This window comes from Pelobates fuscus, chromosome 5 (assembly GCF_036172605.1).
Source record: "Pelobates fuscus isolate aPelFus1 chromosome 5, aPelFus1.pri, whole genome shotgun sequence".
Taxonomy (NCBI): domain Eukaryota; kingdom Metazoa; phylum Chordata; class Amphibia; order Anura; family Pelobatidae; genus Pelobates; species Pelobates fuscus.
Genome location: NC_086321.1, coordinates 170,029,118 through 170,049,127, shown reverse-complemented (window position 1 = coordinate 170,049,127; position 20,010 = coordinate 170,029,118). Strand labels below are relative to the sequence as shown.

The window sequence follows — 20,010 nt, the reverse complement described above, 5'->3', positions numbered from 1 at the left end:
CTAACAGTAACTTTGAAGTTTTTTTTTGTTTTTTTGTTTGTTTTTTTAAAGAATATTAACACTAAGTGATTTATTGTGTAATATATTTTTATGAACGCTTTTGTCATGTCATTGTCATGTCAAAGGTTACAGATGAAATAAGCTCACCCATTTTAGATTTGTGTGTGTGTGTATACACACACACACACACACACACACACCCCTCCCCTAAACCCTGTAAGTGTGTGTGTGTGTGTGTGTGTGTGTGTGTACACACACACACACACACATATACTTACAGGGTTTAGGTTATCTTTAAATACACTTTTGAAACACACAATTCCTGACTGTAGGAGATCAGTCAAATTCGAACTCCCAGCATGTTAATAGTTAACAGCACACTGTGTGGACCTGTTCTTTAATCAGTTGAATATCCATTTTCACTCATGTTTTTTGTAAATGATGAATTGTCCCTTTTCTTGTGGTACAGGGAAATAAACAGAATACATTTGCATGACACATCTCACAAAGTTGGGTGAAATGATGCAGAATATATTCCTGTTTTCTTCAATAACAATCATTTTCCTAAACAATGTGCGTGTTCAGTCACTCTACATACAGATGATGCTTAAATACTCTGATCACTCAAACATATGTTCCTCTCTGAGTTTTTGCAGTAGTGTATTAAGCAGTTTCATGTATAGAGTGCTTTCTCTGTAGAAGTAAATGGACGCAGCACAGTAATCCTGACATGGTCATTCTAGTAATTGAAGCAGACATATGGTTAACTCCTTAAATGATAGGAATGCCCAGTGCATGGCACTGAATGGGTTAAGGCCTATCCCCAAGCTTTCAGTTTTAAAACCTATATTAATTTAGACTCCGAATCTGATATCTTGTGATATCTACGTGTGGCGAAGATGAACTAAGCCTGCAGTGGTCTGAGGATTGCTATAGAATTGTATATATGTATATGGAAACGAATGGACAAAATATACCCTTTTATGTTTTTATACAGAGAGCTGAATGTAGCCTGATAATAAAACATGGGCCTTTTTAAGCCTTGCTGATAGATGCATAAAAATACAAAAAAAAGAGAATATTTTCTGTAAATAAGATTTAAACATCTGCACTAGTCTATTTTTTTTTTTTTTGTTTTGTTTTTTTTCCTCCACAAATCTCTTCCTACTATATGGTGGTGCAGTTAGATTTAGTCCAGGAGTTGCTATAGAGGGTATTAATAACCAAACCTAAATAAGATGCTTTAACTTGCAACCAAAGTAGTCCTGTAGGTGTTCAGTTCATCCTAGATTTCTAAGTGGGTTTTTTTTTTTTTTACACCAGTTGCTCTATTTATAAATAAACACTATTGTACAGGTTACACAGTTTTGTTTCAAATACAAAATTAACTAGATTATACAGGGAAGTCTTAACATGTGTTTGTAAATGTATTTTATATACGTGCAGCTTGTAGATAAAAGGGTATGCCCTCCTGCTGCAAACAGGTTAAATTGGGAAATAAAAGGCTTCTTTTCAAAGAAATGTCCATTCTCCAGAACACAGTGATAAATTCCTAGGTTTAGGTTTACAACAGGAAACATGATTATTCTATTTTATGGCTGTTAGGCTTCTAATGGCAATTGCTTCCCAAAAGGGGAGAGAGAGAAATTTAATGGAAGCCTATTTCAGAGTGAGAAGAACAGGTCATCCGAGGGTGATGGAGGGCAATTGACTAGAAGGGAAGGTCTGGCAGGCTCCTTTACAGGCACCTTGGGGGTTCATACACAAGAAGCCTCCCTAGACAGTAGTGCAGAACAAGAATGCCTTACAATTGGGTAAATGTTGACAATGGAATCACAAAATGGATGATGTTGACAATCATGCATTGGTGCCACAAATTTGATGCCTAGATAGTGTTATGGATGTAAGCTTATTTGAGCAGGGCCCTCTACACCCTCTTTTCCTGTGCGTCCAACTCGTCTGGTTGCAAAAACTTCTGTTAGTCCACCCATTGTATAGCGATGCGGAATTTGGTGCTTTATAAATAAGCATATTGGAGTACCGTTTACTAACTGGGCAGTGGTGTGTGTATGTTGACCAAGACTTCTGACCCTGGACGGAGTAGAGCTCTCTATTTTTTTATATTCTGGTACACAGAATGAGTGTAACTAAACTACTGTATTGAATGACATATAATTCTGTTGCCCATATATCCTTTATCTTTGTTTCCTAACCCCACATCACCGGTAAAGAAAGTCTATATCAAATGTTTCTTAATAAGTAAGTCAAGAACAGGTGGGCTGGGAATAAAATGTTTTTTGTTTTTTTTTGAGGGGGGGGGGGTTTAGAAGTCAACTTTTATCTCTCCCTCTCATTCTCTGTTTGGATGCCCAATCTACCCTTTGCTCTCCGAAAAGCTAGGGACTCCCCTAAACTGCTTGGAATTTTATGGGTAGCTTAATTTTCTAATTGTATTTGACCTCCCCTCCCCTCTTCTCCTGTAGCGAATAGATGAAAAGATTAGGATAGGTTTATTGTGTGCTTTAGTCTGTGTTTATTTAGCTGCAGATTTAATGGGAACAGACAGTTTAGTAGGCTTCTTGATGAGACAGCCCTGCAGATGGGTGATTTCTCTCTTTTGTCTGTCCTTGTTTTGCTTGTGAAGGTAGACACAATAAAAACTGTGTTCTGCTTTTCAACCTCAAAACAGATAACAAGGCAGAGAGGAAATGAAAGGGATTTAATGGCATATGGCCTGTTAACCGTTTACACACCACGCGAACTATCACAAAACACATAGCTACCTTGGTTTGCACTAATCAAATATATTTTTGTACAAAAATACAAAAAAAACATGTTTTCTATGCTATGTAAAATGCATAACTGAATATAAGACAGATCAATGGTAGATCGTTCAACCTCTGGTCTGGTATTTTGAAGAAGTAAGTTACCAAATGGTCCTAGGCTTTTAGAATGACTGTTTTAGAAAAAAATAAAAAAAATTATATATATATATATATATATATATATATATATATATTGTTTCTCTATAGTTGTTAACTCTGAAACACTCTCCAATGGAATCATTTAATGAGGCAAGTAGTACATATTTAACTTTGGGTTCTACTGCATTATTTTAAAATATGTGAAATAAGTTAAAATGATGATCAGCAACCATCAAGTACTTCCACTAGACATGGCTCTCACATGCTCAAGTCTGCCATATGAGATATATGCCCATGTTTAGTGAAATTGATATTTCCTATATCCACCTTTCGGATGATTACATATACGTTTGGTATTATGTCGCCAAAAGATTTATCCCAGTGTTAACAGACTGGGGGTGGACGACTTTATTTGTGTCCCAGTAAACTACTTGGTTATTATTTTTAAGGCTAATGAAGGCACTGTCCTGATCTTCAAGACTAGGATGAACATTTTAAAGTATATCTAAAGCATCCATACAATTTTTGACATTGTGGTCAGCTATTATAAAAGAAATGTTCTCACCAAACTTCCAAGCAATAGTGTGTCGTACTTTATTTATTTTTAGTTATTTTTTTTCTCTCACATTAGAGAGTTTAAGACTTCAAACCATTTGCCCCCAATGCAGCATGGCTATCCTAGAGTAGTGGCCCAACTTGTCATCCAGGGACATTTTTCATGGCCAAAGCTTTCTTTAGAATTTAAAGCCTTTGTCATGTTATATCAGTGTTTTTGTAGATAAGCGTCCAGCACATGGAAAGACTTTAAGAAGGAATGCATTAAGCCTCAAACCCCTGCTGTTCCAAGAGAGCTTATGAGAAATATAAAGACTAATACAATGTGTTTACTACTTTTTTTTTTTCTTTTTTTTTAATTAAAATAATTGGGGTGTGGATAAAAGGAATATTGCTGTCTGAATGTCAAACACAGTCATATCTGTGTTTAAACACAATCATGTATTTTACAGCCTCAAACTCTGAGGCATTCCTCACACTATACACCCCACACACACACTCACACATACGCTCACACTAAATTCTTAACATGCACTCCTACAATATGGATCTATAATATGCATTTTATTCCACATGCAGTAAACATCTCAAGTGATATTGCAGGTTGCATACACTAGTAAATATGCCACTTGCGCTTCATAAAAGGTTCTATATTTCCACTCATTAATAAAAAAAATTTTTGGGGGGGGGGGGGCAACAGAGGCTATTCCAGGACCACTTAGCCCGGTGAATGTTGTAAAGGGACTTTAGGGTTGACATTGTCAATTAATTGGCATAATGAGATTTGGCACAATAATTCAACTTAATTAAATATTGATATATTTCAGTGCTTAATTGAAGGTTACATTAACAATATAACCTCAAACACGAGCATATACAAGGTTGTGTTTATTCAGTGGGATTGTGGTAAATAAATAGTTCAAATAGCTAAAGTGAAGACATTGCCAGCGATACTGCACTTGAAAGGACCACTCTAGTGCCAGGAAAACATACTCGTTTTCCTGGCACTAGAGTGCCCTGAGGGTGCCCCCACCCTCAGGGACCCACTCCCGCCGGGCTCTGGGGGGAGGAAGGGGTTAAACTTACCTCTTTCTCCAGCGCCGGGCGGGGAGCTCTACTCCTCCTCCTCTTCTTCCTCGCGACGTCATCGGCTGAATGCGCATGCGCGGCAGGAGCCGCGCTCGCATTCAGCCGGTCGCATAGGAAAGCATTCATAATGCTTTCCTATGGACGCTTGCGTGCTCTCACTGTGATTTTCACAGTGAGAAGCACGCAAGCGCCTCTAGCGGCTGTCGGTGAGACAGCCACTAGAGGCTCTGGAGGCTGGCTTAACCCTCAGAATAAACATAGCAGTTTCTCTGAAACTGCTATGTTTATAAAAAAAAAAAAAGGGTAAAAGCTAGCTGGACCTGGCACCCAGACCACTTCATTAAGCTGAAGTGGTCTGGGTGCCTAGAGTGGTCCTTTAACTGCGAAGGGTTAAATTCAACGTTCTGCAAGCATTTTAGCGTTCTGCATCCTGTCCTTGCCCCAGTATGCACTCTGCTTAGTCTGTCTGGGGTTTTGCCCCACCTGCACCCATCACTGTGAGTGGATGCCCTCTTCCTTGCTCTAGGCTACACTACAGCAGCTCTTTGAAGACTGATTTTGCTGATGGCATGTTCTCTGCACATCTTCAACTGACCCCTCTCTGCTATTTCTTAAAATCTGATATTGCTATTCAAGCACAACGTGTATCCCACTTGTCACCTGACAGAAATGTCAGGGCTCTGTATCTCAGATGCACATTTCCTGTCATCTGTCTGCGGGTAGGAATAAAAGTGGTAGCATTGTTTTGACTTGTATAAAATCAAAAGGCATGAAGTCTATTTTTTTTTTTTTTTATTATTACTAAGTAAACCTGCCTGCTAATGTTCTAAAATGCCATGGCAGTATTATGCAGGCTTGGAATGAATACCATAATAAATACGTGTGTTAAGGTAATACATTGTCAGATAAGAAACAATTGGAATGTTTCTCAATTAAATGTAAAGGGACACTCAAAACACCAAAAGCTAAGCATAATCTAACAGGTTTGAATTTTCAGTTTAAGGCCAAAATAGCCGAATTGAAGCATAGCTACATTTTGCTATGATGACCTTAAATTTGAAATACACTTTTAATTCACTTTGAATTCTCCCTTTAGTAGATTGCCCTGGGAGCCTTCCCTCTCAGTCGCTGACATGTTACTGAGGAATGACACATCCTTGTTGGTCATTGGTTCTTTTGCTCAAAACATGCAATGTTGGGCTGTAGTAGGATTCTGCTGGCCAAATTACTGCAGCCCTTCTGTGCTGGTGAAAAAGGGTCAACAATCATTTAGTGGTGCAGAAAGAACTGCTTGTGGGACAAGCTCAGTAAGTAAGGGACAGTCGAATGTTTTTGCATATTGTTTATATGTATTAAACATCGATACTTCTACTGTCTGGGGTGTCCCTTTACATTAATCCCCAAATACAAATTTGCATTCATTTTACATGAAAAGGAACAGTTTAGGAAAATCGACCTCATCTAATTAATTTTTTACATTGCCTGAAGGGCATTTCCGCTCTGAAATTTTAATACTAAAAATGCATCCTTATTGGGCATTATTAATTATTGTATGGGAACGATAACCCACTTCAAATGCCATGTTTTGGCCTTACAAACTTTAATCACTTTATTAACTAACCATACACTGGCACTGTGTTTGTGTTGTGCAAAACGATTGCCAACTGGCTCAGAATATGGATCAAAATGACAGATTTTATACAATGTGTGCTTACATGGTATGGTGGCTGATATCAAGTGTGGTCCACCATTAAGTCCATCTTCCAAAGAAGATCTCCCGAACTTAATTTCATGTTTTTGGCACCTGAGAAGTAAAATGTGTTGTGCCATACGGACACTTTCACCATGAGACCAAACAAGTAGAGTCCTCACCTTCTCCAGTGCAAGGCAGGTTTAGGTAATCTGCCCTACACAGGGGTATACCCTTTGATATATCAATGTTATTTTATACCGTTTCAATTCATGAGGCTGATATTGGCTTTTTTAATAGTTCATAAATAGTCATTATCCCGGGATAACATTCTAAACCAAGAATTAGAAGCATCTTAAGTTTGTTACCAGAATGTAAGCATTATTTAATGTTATACCCCCTTTTCACCACAAATAACCACATTATTTTACTTAGTGTGCAGAGCGTTATTAAAGGTTATTTGCCTTACAAACTTTTTTCTATTCCCATACTGTTTATCCTATGCCTTACTTCTATGCTTGATTTTCATTGACTTTTTCCTAAAAGCGATGACCCTCATTCTATTTCAGTAAATCCGATCATACCGTATTAACATACCGTACATTGGTCTACTGCTAAGATATGTTCTCAACCAACTTGGGAGCTAAATAGGCAGTTTTTTGATTTGTGTTCTGTTTGATGATTTGGTTCTATTTCATTAAAGTCTGTAACAGCTTTCAAGTCGAGTTCCTTGTGTATGATTCACTTTAATGAACAAATCCTGTGTTTATTTATGATGTGTTGATATATGTCTATTTGGCACCCCTGGCATCTGCAGACTACATTTACCATGATGCATCCTGGGAAATGTAGTTCAAAGCCATCATAAGCTATATTGCAACCATAGCAATTTTCAGATTAATTTCCATAACAGAAAAGCTATCTCCGTGAAAGTTAAACCAATGTATTTGCTGGTATTGGCTAAGGGGCTCTCAAATGGTGAAGGCGTGTGTTTTATCCATTGCAACTATTACTAAACTGTAAGTTTAACTTCTATATAATATTATTTATTATACATTTTATGAACAGGTTTATCTTCTCTGCAGATTTCTTTTATTTAATCTAGGTCAGAGCAGAACTGCTTTATGACAGTACCCAGTGAGCGAGGTCATTTTTGGCACCCATCCTGTTTTCCCTTTGCGTTTGTTTTGTGTGACTGTTCTGTAACCTCCTGTGAGTGTCAGACAGCCTTTCAGCAGGGAGGCAGAGAAGGGGGTGTATCATTTTAGAATTTGTATGGGTTGCAAAGTCTGTGCCTGCCTTTAGTTAATCAGTCCTTATCCCAACTGGAAGTGTTATATGCAATTCAGTTTTGGAAGCCCGTCAGCATGAAAAGAAACTCTTTCATTGCCAGCCTAACCAAAGGAAATGCATACAAACTGAAGCCCTACTGCAGCAGGCCCCTTCACATGTGGTTAACAGAGATTGAAAGGCGACTCACCTTGCAGTAGAAATCGGTAATATAGTAAGGGAATTACAAAATGCTTGTGCTTGTCTTGTATTATTAGGTTGGAGGTTTACAACAGCTAGCATAAGGCAAGATTTCTAGGTTAAATGTTAGCTGTCCTGTGACCTGCAAGGAACCTTCCGTTTCTAAGCTACAAATAATCTTGTGCCCTGGCCAAGAATGTAGCGCCACTACAAAGAGTCATGCTCACTCATGCACACCGCAGAAAAACCCCTACATTGTTTTACAGAGGGGCTTCAGTGTCCATATTTTCTGTGTTAATGTAATAAAGAAAATTATAGACTTGGATTGGGATGGGTATTTTTTTTTTTTTTCTTCCTATTTTTCGAGTGCCCTAGATGTCTGTGAACTATATTTTACATCATTCCCATCCCATCAGGGCTGGCTGGTTATGATAGCTAATGAAGTTCACAAACATCTGGATTGCCAAAGGCTATCCATTACTGTCATTGAGCATCCTTGTGAGTAAAGTATTCCCATCAGCCCTGGACTTGGTATGAGTAATCTACTCTCTGCTTGTCTTGCTATTCACAAAAAAAAAAAAATCCCCAGGGTGGATTAAATGGCTATTCTAGCCAACCTGAGAATTATAATATGAATCTTTGTATAACTTGAGCTGCCAGTTCCATTATTTGTTTGTTTTTGTTTTCTTTTGTCCTCCTGAAAAGGTCATTGTTTCATTGTCTGTATAATTGCAAGCTCTTTCTGGTACAAAAAAATAATAAATTAGAAAATCTGCAGGTTGGCAAACCGTTTCTACAAAAAGAATAGAACCAGAATCCAAAAATCTTTCCCTCAAGTTCCTTATTGGCATGCCCTGGGCAAATAATACTTTTGCTTGTTCTGTTGCATGCTAATGTAGTACCCTGGTGTGTGATAAATATATCCCTGTATGTCACTAGCACTTACATTACTGTAGCTTCCATGAAACTTTAGGGGATATATATTAAGAGTAATTATTGGGGAAAATTGGAGTAATCCCCTTGGAAACTGACATAATGTTAATTCTGATTGTTTCAGTTTTACAGTTTTCTCCAGAATTTGTATTTATTTTTGCAGTCAACCCTCAAGGTGTCTATGTAACACCACATTAATCTAGAATATACATATATAATCTGTTTCATAGGGACCAAGATTTAAATAAATGCAAGGATTGTGGGCCAATTCGAGCATCTCTGTCAACACATGCCATTTAACGAAATTCTAATGCAGGAATTATTCTCCTAAATCTGAAGCTTTTATTAAAACTAGACGCAGGGCCTCTTGTTTGGCATCAGTAAGAGCCCAGTATTTGTAGAAGATATTCTATTCAGTGGAAGTGTCCCAGCTTCTCTAAAACATTCCCAGCAGGCTCTTGTCAGATATAGGTCATTAACTTTCTTTCATTGAGAGTTTGTTTACATGGCTGCCATAAATAGTATGTGTTTTGCACTCTCCAGAAATTCATACATACATCCCCCTGGCTTGTTCCTTGAGACTGCATTACCCCTTTTGCATTACCACAAAGAGCCCAGATTTACAATATGTCCATTTGTAAATGCAGCTTTATAGCTTTGAAATATAAATGTCATCATATATAGAGGATTAATGATGCTGAGGTTTTATTTTTATTTTATTTTTTGGGGGGAGGAGGGGGGCATGGAGGTTGGTCTAAAATAAATGATGGCTTTTAAAATTTAGTCATATCCGTTTATGGGCCCTTGAGTCAAAGGAGCATCAGAAGGAAGTACGGTATCTTTTATAAGGCTGTAATCTTTTATAGAATGTTTACATTTTGTATGGTGTTTGTTTAGCAGATAATTTGTTTCAGTGTGACAGAAGTACAATTGCTGGCAGATTTCACAGCCAGAAAATGCTATCTACACAGTCCCACTGCATCAAATTACATTGATGGTCATGATTCATAGAACATCATGTATCCTAAATTATTTCTTCAAAGTGGCAAATCGTCCGTAGTTTTTTTTTTTTTTGTTGTTTGTTTTTTTCCCCCTGTGTTCTTCAAACTGTATTAATAGATATAATAACTATGTGTTTATGCTGTCTATGGATTGTATCCCTTATCAAATTATATTATTAGTCAGCATTCCCTTGTAAAGGGATCTTTACCTCTGTATTGTGACTTCCCATTACTGTTTGTCATCAGAAGTCTTGTTCTGAGATTTATCTAAGTATAAACAACGCGGAAGCTGCCAAATAACTGATTTTATAACCCACATCCCCAGCAGTGAGAATGGTACTTTATGCAGATTGTTGTTTTTTGTTTTGTTTTGTTTTTTATGGGGGGAAAAAAAAGATATATGTGAACATTTTAAGGTTTACTCCGTATACACCGCATTGTGTTGAATAGGAAACTGAAGTTTACTTTTTTGGTAAAATAGGTCTTGAAAGCTTTTTGAGTGCAGATTACTTTATGGGCAATATATTTTGTATTATGGAACGCTTGATATTTGTAATACACATTTGCAACAATTGAAAACGGCACCTCCATGTGACACTCACTGAACACCTTTTGAGAATAATTTTGGACTTTAGGGCTGACGTGCAGTGAGTGACCTTCTAGCCACTGTTATCTGCCATGTGATGGCTTTGGAATGGCACCCTCCCTGCAATGTGGACTTAGGTTAAGCAGGTTGGAAAGCGGATTTTGATTTTGTTATCTTTACTGGTGCAGGTCCGTTTCCAGTGTCCCATAATGGTGTTTTAAAAAACTAAAGTCTCAAGGTTCGTAAAACCGTTCTTATTAACAGATCATGTACCTCTTCTAAAATGGTAAGCTCTAAAATTGTCTGTTTTCTTGTTTCAGGTTATTTGTGTATTTTTGTTTGTGGAATTTTTGCCAAATTAATCAAAATGTAATATATTTTAATTTATGTCCATTTTCTAAGTAGGATACTATGAGACATTTTTGAGAGAAATGCGATTTTGTCCCTGGCTTTTACCCTTCCGTGATGTTGGCACTTTATGCAGTCTAACTGGCTTCCGTGCCATAGCTATAGAGAGGATATTGTCCCGGCAAGAGTTGTAGCAAGGCACTATGCTCATTCTCACACTGCTTATGCATAAGTGTGGTGAACAGACCTTACTCATTGGATTAATATAGTGAACCCATAAACTCAGAGGATGTTGTCCATAAGTGCTCTGGCAGTAAAATGCTGCGCAGGACTCTAAATTCTTGGGCAATTAAACAAATCATGGTTTAAGTGATTTCTGAAAAAAAAAGAAATATTCCTTTATTGCCACATTAAATCTTTGAACTATTGACACAAACTCTTTAACCACTACCCACTCCCTATGATGCATAATTATGAGGACTCGTCAGTACTGAATATTGGAATACTTGCAAAGAATGCGAAAGGGTACCTTTTATTCATAATAAAGAATACCTGAATCTTTAATACCTTGTTTAAACACTAAACTAAGTTTAGAAAATGATCTCGTAATGTACTTTTTTGAGAGTTTATTTAATATGACCCGTGATCTGTCTCTATGGAATAATATCATTATGTTTTATAGAAGTTTGGATTAAAACTTATTTGCTCTACTTATTCCAGGTCTGACATATTTCCTTTTAAAGGGATTCTATAGTGTAAGGAATACAAACTTGTATTCTTACACTATAGTTCCCTTTGCCCCATCCTGGCACAGAAAGGATTTCAGACTCTCTGAACACTTACCCGATTTCAGCGCCCATCTACCTTGGCATGCAGAGCATGAGGACATCCAGGGTCAGGTGACCAAACGTCGCTAAACCACCAGGAAGTGCATTTAGTGGCTGGCTGAAAGCCACTAGAGGCAGTCTTTGCATTTCCTCAACTGCAATGATTTACATTGCAGGTCTAAGGGGGACTGGTACACTGCACCCATACCACTTCAATGAGATGTGGTCCATGTGCCTGTAGTGTCCCTTTTAAGCAACCTGTTTTGTGTTTGGGGTTAGAGGGTTAATGTTCAGATACAGAATTTATTTTTCTTCTTTCATTATATATATTGTTTATTTTTAAAGCCATACAATTACTCCATTCATAGTCCCAAAATGTATCAACTATGATATAAATGTTGCTGAAAAATGACATCTAATCTAAGCTTTAATGCAGATGGTGCATGGATCCTTTTTATATTTTTGAAACTGCCACGCAAAGGGAACGTCGGTAATCTGCAATTTATCCTAATTTATGCATTTTATGCAAAATATGATTTTTCTTGCTTGTTTTGCAGGGATATTCCTGGCTGATGACTTAATGAAAATCAAAAATTGCTTGCTTCCTGGTATAGGAGAGGTTAAACAGCAGTCTCTTGTGTCCTATCTTGTAGATAAGCAGATGGCTCCTGTCTGCTGTCTCTGTATTAAAGCCAATCCATTGCATTGATTTACTTTCATTGCATTGTGCAAACCTAAATTGGGGATAGCAGAGAGGCCACCATGAAGATGGGTTTATAGTTCCAACAAATGCCCTGGAACATCAATAATGTCTAGAAATAACCACATGTTCTTCAAGATGTTCACAAAACCTACACAATGTTAGTGCTGCTATAAAGAAGGATGTTGTTTGTAGAAGATATTTATAATGTAATTCTTGGCTTCCAGAGGCAGATTTTGTACTCATGGGTTAAGATGATAAAAGGACAGGACATAGGCCGGTATAGATAACCTACAGGCTGTAGGTTCATTAAAAAAAAGTCAGAAAATTGTTTGTGTACGTTTGCATGTGTATGTGTATACCTCTAAAATCTCTTTCAACCTCTAACTTAAACACGTATTATAGAATTAATAATCATCTCACAGAAATCTCGCAGTCGCTCGGCTGGGAGAGTTGCATAAAACTGTTAGTCTGACCTATGTCTATCTTAACACCTATCCTTTGTGCATAAATGTGATAATTTGGCCCTCAAATATATTGTGTAATATTGCCTGAGTGTTCTGATTTAAATTTAAAGAGTAGCCTATTTTTTTTTATTTTTGTAAAACTGCATTCAGATGGAGTGCAATACCAGTTTTAATTGTGGTATTTAATGTCATGTCTTTGCATACTTGAAAAGCAGAACAATCTAAACTCCGATATTGACCTAACTTTTTAAAACCACTTTTCAGTTCACCTTTATTCAATGTGTCATCAGTGTTGGCATGTAGTAAATTTTATTTCTTGAGAGTTAAAAGGGACTTTCCAGTCTGTTTTTTTTTTTTTTTTATCATTATGTGGATAATGCATTCATATTTCAAAACCATTACCAGTACCTATGACAAAAAAAGCATGTTTGCATAGAACTTTGTTGTCACATGTGACCAAAACTTGGGATGAGAGGTTCGTCTAATTCGTTTTACCGAATCTTTATCAGCAGGTGAAATTCTGACTAGCTGAACCGCCACGTGTACAAAATTCTGTGTCCAGAAAAAAAAATTCAGACAGATTCTAGTGCTTGAAATGTCCTTTTTATATTTATATTTAATGCTTTCCACTGTATCAATATATGAGGCTTGGGGACAAACCTTGTTGTTCCATTCTTGGCAAGTATTTTCTTATAAATCTTTGATAAATTCAGCAACACCTTTGGAAAGCATCATGGGAGTTATAGTTTGTTGTTTGTGGTGTTTTTTTTTGTTCGTTTTTTAACCGCTAGGGATCTCCCTTTTCTCTAAACTTTGAGTAAAGCAATTGTTTGTTTTTGTTAAGCTCCTTTTGATCTTTTTCTTTTTTTTTCTCTTCTTCATGAACTGCCATGCAAAAAAAATCAGACTATTATTTGCATGGTGTTCTTTCACTTGTTTGTTATATGGCAAATTCCTGTAGATTTTAACACCAGAAGCAAATATGCTGATTTAAATATTGTTTCGCAAATGTGATTCCATAGGGTATGTAAGTGTGATTGCATTGTGCTTGGCTCTGTGAGTGTGTCTTGAAAGATTACAGGACTGCTCAATATCTTGTATTCATCCTGTAATCTTGCAGAAGAACACCAGCACTTGGGAAGAAACGGACTCTGTACTAGATATAGAAAAAATAAATATATCAAAAGCAGCACGCTTGACAGGTGACTGGGACCTCCTGGGATAATCACATATTCTGAGGACAGAGGAAAATGTTATTTATGTTTTATTCTTGTATTATCTGTTTTTCTTTTCCCAAGCCAAGCCGGATACAGCTGCTTTGGATTTTTTTTTTTTTTTTTTTTAAATCCTGCACCTGATATAGAGTGCTTATTTCAGTGGCCAGATTCTATGGTTTTCAACTTTGTTACCATGGTCTCTATACAGACCCTGTTAGACACTGTTTGACGTTTATAATTAATGAGTTGGTAAGACTTTGATGGCTATATTGTAATATTTGTTTAATTTTTGTTTTGTTTTGTTTTTATAGATACACAATATGAGGCTTATATGCTGGGATATGTTTTTTCGGAAGGATTTTTAGAATTCCATGTCCCTGGTTTATTGACTCAATTTGCCTCCTGGGGTGAAACTTCCTCCAAGTCTCCACCAGATGCTAACTCCACTACTATAGTATGCAAAGTATACGCCTACAGTGTGTACGAATAGTCTATTGCCATTTAGTAGTGTTATCTGTAATTCAACAGACAACATACTTTTTTTTTTTTTTTTTCACCACATTTAAACTTAGTGGTGCAAATAGTTTTTATCCAGTATGCTAGCTGTTTTCTAATAGACGTTTTTTTCCAATTCCCTACGCTAGTAAATCATTTAAATATTTGATAAAATAAATAAAGACAAATGCAAAATGCCTGTAAATTTTCTAGATATTGTGAAGGAAAATAATGAAGGGCATGTCTGAGTCAGCTTACTGATGGTAGATATCGATAATGTCTAGGATATGGATTTCTCTTTATTTAAAGAATTTGTCTTGGGAACCATACTGTTGCGAAGCTGGTACCTCATGATTTGTAGCCTTGCTGCTATACTATTTAGCCAACATAATGACTATATCTGGATGCATGTGATACTAGGTTGTTGCAGTTGTCACTTGAGCGTAGTTAATGCTGCTTGTTTATACCTGTCCTATATTTTGAGCTTTTATATTGTTCTTTTCCTGTGGTGTTTATTTTTTTATTTTATTTTTTATTTGTGCCAGTTAAGACTGCGTCCAGTACTCTGTATAGCATAACTATTATGCTTTATGACCTAATGGGCCATGCCTGCTATATATCTGTTGGTATGCGGTATTGCAGCCTCCCCAGACTAAGACATAACAATTGTTTACATTCATAAGTTTGGATTTCAACTGTCTTGGTAACTAGTTTACTTGGCGAATAAATTTTAATAAACTTACTTATTAGGGGATTTAATGGTACTCGTGTCTAAATTTATATTTCACAAATCCTTCATGTTGTGGTCCTTTAACTCAATGAAACCTAATTATATTGCATGTTGTATTTTCTTGTTGTGAAGTGTTTATTGTACTGTAACACTGAACAAATCCTATATATCAACATGGACTCTGCAATACCTCTCCAGTCTGTCATGTGCATACTGAGCCAGATGAATTGCATCAAGGGAGGGACTGATGATCAGGAAAAAAAAAAAAACATTTTGCTCTGCTTGCAATCCATAAATGTTTAGCAACGTAATATGTAGATACAGTACCTTTATAAAAAGTAAAAACTTGCTAAATAAAAAAAATTCCATTCCTCCTCAATCAGTAAGAAGGCATATCACGTTCATATCATAAAAAAAACACCACACTAATGCAAATACCATAACATGGATGTAAACCATAAATAATATAGAAGAATTTACATATATTGATTAAACAGCTGACAGCATTTTCTGACAGTATTTAATGTGGCGTGAATATGTAATGAATTGTTGGCCACATTTGAACGGTATGTTTTGAACAGTATGTTTGCCAGGGGGATTGGGACCCCCATTGGCACATCTAGTTAAAATTATATTGTTACATTCACTACAGACACAGAAATTTTTACCTCATCTCCTTTTCTAACCCACCAGGATCAAAGCAAATGCAAGATAGTGCGTTGTTTGAAGGTGTATGTTGTGTGTGTGTGTATGCTTTACGTATGTACATACGTAAATACTTAAAATTAATTATACATAGAGTGAAGATTGTTTTTACCATAATCCTTGACCGTAATGTTTGTGATTAATATAGAATCAGCTAATGAGGTTTGATGGAATAGGACATTTTCCTGTGAAAGTAAGATGTGTTAATGCACTCTGCTGGTGTCACAAGAGCAAAGGAGCAAATTGCTTTTTAGATTAACATTTAATTAATAATGAGATCTGCTAAGAGGCGTGCGAGTTTTGTGTGCGTGTAAATGGGTAAAAAAAATTATATTAAAACTTTTTATCATATTGCTTTACATTTATGATTGTCTAAAAAAAAAAAAATCCTTCTATTGTATTTGCACGCTAGCGCTATAAATAAGCTGCGTTCATCCATTTTGCCCCATGTGCGGACTGTATCCATCCATTTTGCCCCCTGTGCATCCGTTCAGGCCCGGTGCACACGAAGCCTACAAGCAATCTGCCCTATGGACATACTGTATTGAGTCCAATTTTTATATTTCTCAAAGGTTTGAAAAAAATCTGTTCAGTATACTTGCTATGTGTTTGCAGAGTCCAAAGTCTCTTTTGGACTTAACTCAGCAAAATTCTTTGTTAAAACTTGGGAGGGAAGAGAGAGATTTTAAACTTCCCCAATCTGTCCTTCCCGACCTGGCACTCGGCCCTTTTTATTCTCTGTGGGCAGCTGAGACGTTATGATTATATTTCACATAAGTAAGTCTTATTGAATAAATAATACCCTTATGTATTTTTAATTGAGCCTGGGCAAGTGGATAGAGTCAAAGGAATTAAAAGGTTGCACTGAAGCTTAAGGTGAACCGCACACTTTGTTTAAACCAAGGACGATTTGTTCTGTAAATGATCACAGGAATGCTGAGCTTTAAAACTTAGTGGTTGTAGCTTTGTATAGATCATCTAGCGATAATTATAAAAATAGGCTAAATAGTGAAAAATAAGGACTAAACGAAATTAACAAAACTAAATAAATAATAAAACTGCCATGTAACACTGTAGTCAAACAAAAACGTTTTTGGTGCATAGATCAAGTCCCTGCAGTCTCGCTGCTGAATTGTGCCATTTAGGAGTTAAATATTTTTGTTTGTGTCTATGCAGCCCTAGTCACACATGCCCTGACTGTGACTGACACAGCCTGTATGGGGAAAAAAAACAAAACATTTCAATAAAATGTTAACTTACTTTAGAAGTTTGGATCTGCTGCTCTATAAATGCACACACAGGGGGTTATTGTAATGTCTAGCAAGCTATTAGCAGTACAGGAGATAAGAAATTCTAAATTAAACAGAATTTGCAATAAAGGAAGTGTAAACATTAGATGACTTGTTACAGGAAGTGTTTAGGAAGACAGTGCACATTACATGAAGGGACGACTGATTAGACTGGTATAAACAAAGTAATTTAACTCTTAGATGGCAGAGAATTGAGCAGTGAAACTGCAGGGGCATGATCTATACATTAAAACTGCTTCATTAAAGTTGTCTTGCTGACTATAGTGTCTCTTTGAGTTTGGAAATAGCTACAAGCCCATTAGATAAAACCAATCAGACATCAGTGCTGTTGATCTAAAAAAAAAAATGAAACACAAGTAAATTAAGTGATTTCTTCATGACAAAATCTGTTTACTCTGGATCTGTTTTTAATTAATATCGCTTTTCACTTGAAATGCCTGTTAAAAGAGTAAAAATGGTATTAAAAATAATGTACAACAAGAAAAATGCCTGAGCTAAGCACTTGTTTTTAAATATGCAGAATATAATATTAACTGCTTTAAAAGTGGGAACAAATTGAGCACGCTATTCATTAAACAATGTGTAGTGAACAAAAATCTTTCCAAGTTCAGAATAAAATGGCAGTTGAAAATAAACGTAGATTATATTTTCGCTTATTTTGCAAATAAACGTGACTTGCAGTTAGAAGAATGTAGAAGTCACTGTGCTATCTCGGAAAGGCAAAATAAAAAGAGTAAACAATGAATATAAGAAAGGCATGGGTTAGGCAGAAGTTATCCTTTTACTGAACCATGTTTATGGGATGGCAAAATAAACACGTTCCTTGCAGATTATTTGCAAGAAAACAAATTTGTAGGGAAATTGGCTGTTTATGTTGATGCACAAATACTCATCATCTGATTCCTCGCACAGTGAATTTGCCATTCATTAGCATTAAGTAATGCACAACTACATAAATGTAGAGCGAGCCAATTTCAAATCCATTACCCATTATGCTGTTGAAGGAGCTACTGTTTTCTAATTTCCAAAATCTGAATGTCCTACTGCATCACCTGCACCCACTTCATCTCAATGTGTGTGGTATCCCTAATCTCTCCTGGTAGTCCGAGTATCTTGTACATAGATATTAAACACCAGCTGTCATGGAAATTTTGTCCAACCATCACAGTTGATTGGATCTGATTATGCCTCATCACTTTTGCAATTCAGGACAAATGTTCATCCGTTCTGAATTTTTATTTATTCCTTTTAAAACCATATAAAATCAATGACCACTCCTAAAATAAAAAATATATATTGTTTTCGAGCACACCACAATGGGCTTGTTGGCGACCAAACTCAGGACTAAAAAACAGAAAAATAGAATGTACGATAAAGGCAATAATTACATCTGAATCCTTTTTTGTGTGCTCACAATATTGTAATATTGTAATGTTGGCACCTTTTAAGTAATGTATGCGATTTTTATTATTTTTAATTTGCACTGAGTTTTCTGCTTTGCCCCTTTTCTATGTTTGTCTAGTTTATATTTTAATGTGGGAGGACTCTGATTTCTGTACACTTTGAACAGTGATTTGGATTCCTTTTCTTTTGGTGCATAACATGAGCCATTGAAGAAGCTCTTAAAGTTGTGAGTAGCTACTGTTAAAATGTAATCTATATCTATGGTATAATCTATACTATTAGACAATATTTTACGGTCTGTGATTAATTTAGAAAATTAAAATTCTTGTGGAAATACCTGCAGTGCTTACAAGTATTTTAATTTAGCCTGTACGAGCATAACACACACGGTTACCAATTTTAATGTGCAAGACTGAAAATAAAACAAAAACGCTCTTCCAGGAACACCCATGATCTGAGTTTTGATAGACTCAGACAGAGGACCAATTATCCTTGGACCATACCATCTAAGTTGGAGGACAATATTATTAAGGTCAGTCAGTACTGGCGAGCTGCTTCTCTCAGATTTATATCTATCTTCGTGACTGATCTCCCATTATCACTGATTCATTATGGGTATTATGATTATATTACAAGGATAAATAGAGCTCAAGTTAAAAATGCCCTTTGAAGTACTATAATTTCCATCTCTGTTCTTGTGTTCAATGAACCTCAGTCACCCTTTCTCCTTTCTTCTGACCAGCATTTCAAATAATACTTTTTACAACAGTTGCAACAGCTTTGGTAGATATGTTCTCGGAGTGTAAACATGTCATAATGTCTGGCTTACAGTCTGCCAGAAAACTACTCTGCTTCAACTTTCACTCAATTTTGTAACATTAAATAGTCTAATTCCCATTTCCTGGGATCCTGCAATACTTGCAGTTGTTTTTTTGTTTTTGTTTTTAATTTAAAATATGTATTGTTTGTTTTAAGTTTTTTGATTTTATTACTTTTTTACTTGTATTTTTAGCAACGTAAAATAATCACAATATAATCTAACTTTTTGGAATCTGAAATGAAATGTGCTGAGTGAGACATTATAGAACTCCCCACACACACGCACACACTACTTGTAAAAGTATTGTTGAAATACAAACCTAACTCCTGTTGTGTATGTCTATCTGTACTATCTCAAGAGGCTCCTGGATGAGTTATACTTGAATTTACCTATTTGTTATGTTGTTTGGATCTTTACAGAACTTAGAGGCAACTTATTTATAAAATATTTTCCAAGAATTTACTTTTTTCTTGTTTTAAAGTATTTGCCCTCATATAGTTTTGTGTGATACAGAATATTCAGTTATAATAGTTAAAATGTGGAGTAACAATTTGTTAATCCGAGGGGAGATTTTGGAGTCAAGAAGGATTTTTTTTTCTCCCATTTTTCAGCAAAATTGGGCATTGTAACAAATTGGATCCACAACAGAAACTGTTGTGTGAGGTTGAACTTAATGAACTTGAGTCTTGTAGTTATATAGCATTTTTTTTTTTTTTTAATCATGAAAATATCAGAGTGC

The 20,010-nt window shown here is 36.1% G+C and overlaps 1 protein-coding gene across 4 annotated transcripts in view; it reads left to right on the top strand.

Annotated features, from left to right (window-relative positions):
- Positions 1 to 20,010, top strand: part of FAM222A (family with sequence similarity 222 member A) — a 112,550-nt gene that overhangs the window by 47,691 nt on the left and 44,849 nt on the right. Inside the window, exon 1 of one of the 4 annotated variants that reach the window (XM_063454668.1) lies at positions 18,964 to 18,983. The exons of the other annotated variants lie outside the window; for them this stretch is intronic. The gene's annotated coding sequence lies outside the window, so the exon portion shown is untranslated. Of the gene's footprint in view, positions 1 to 18,963; positions 18,984 to 20,010 lie in introns of those variants that run through there. 4 annotated transcript variants of the gene reach the window in all.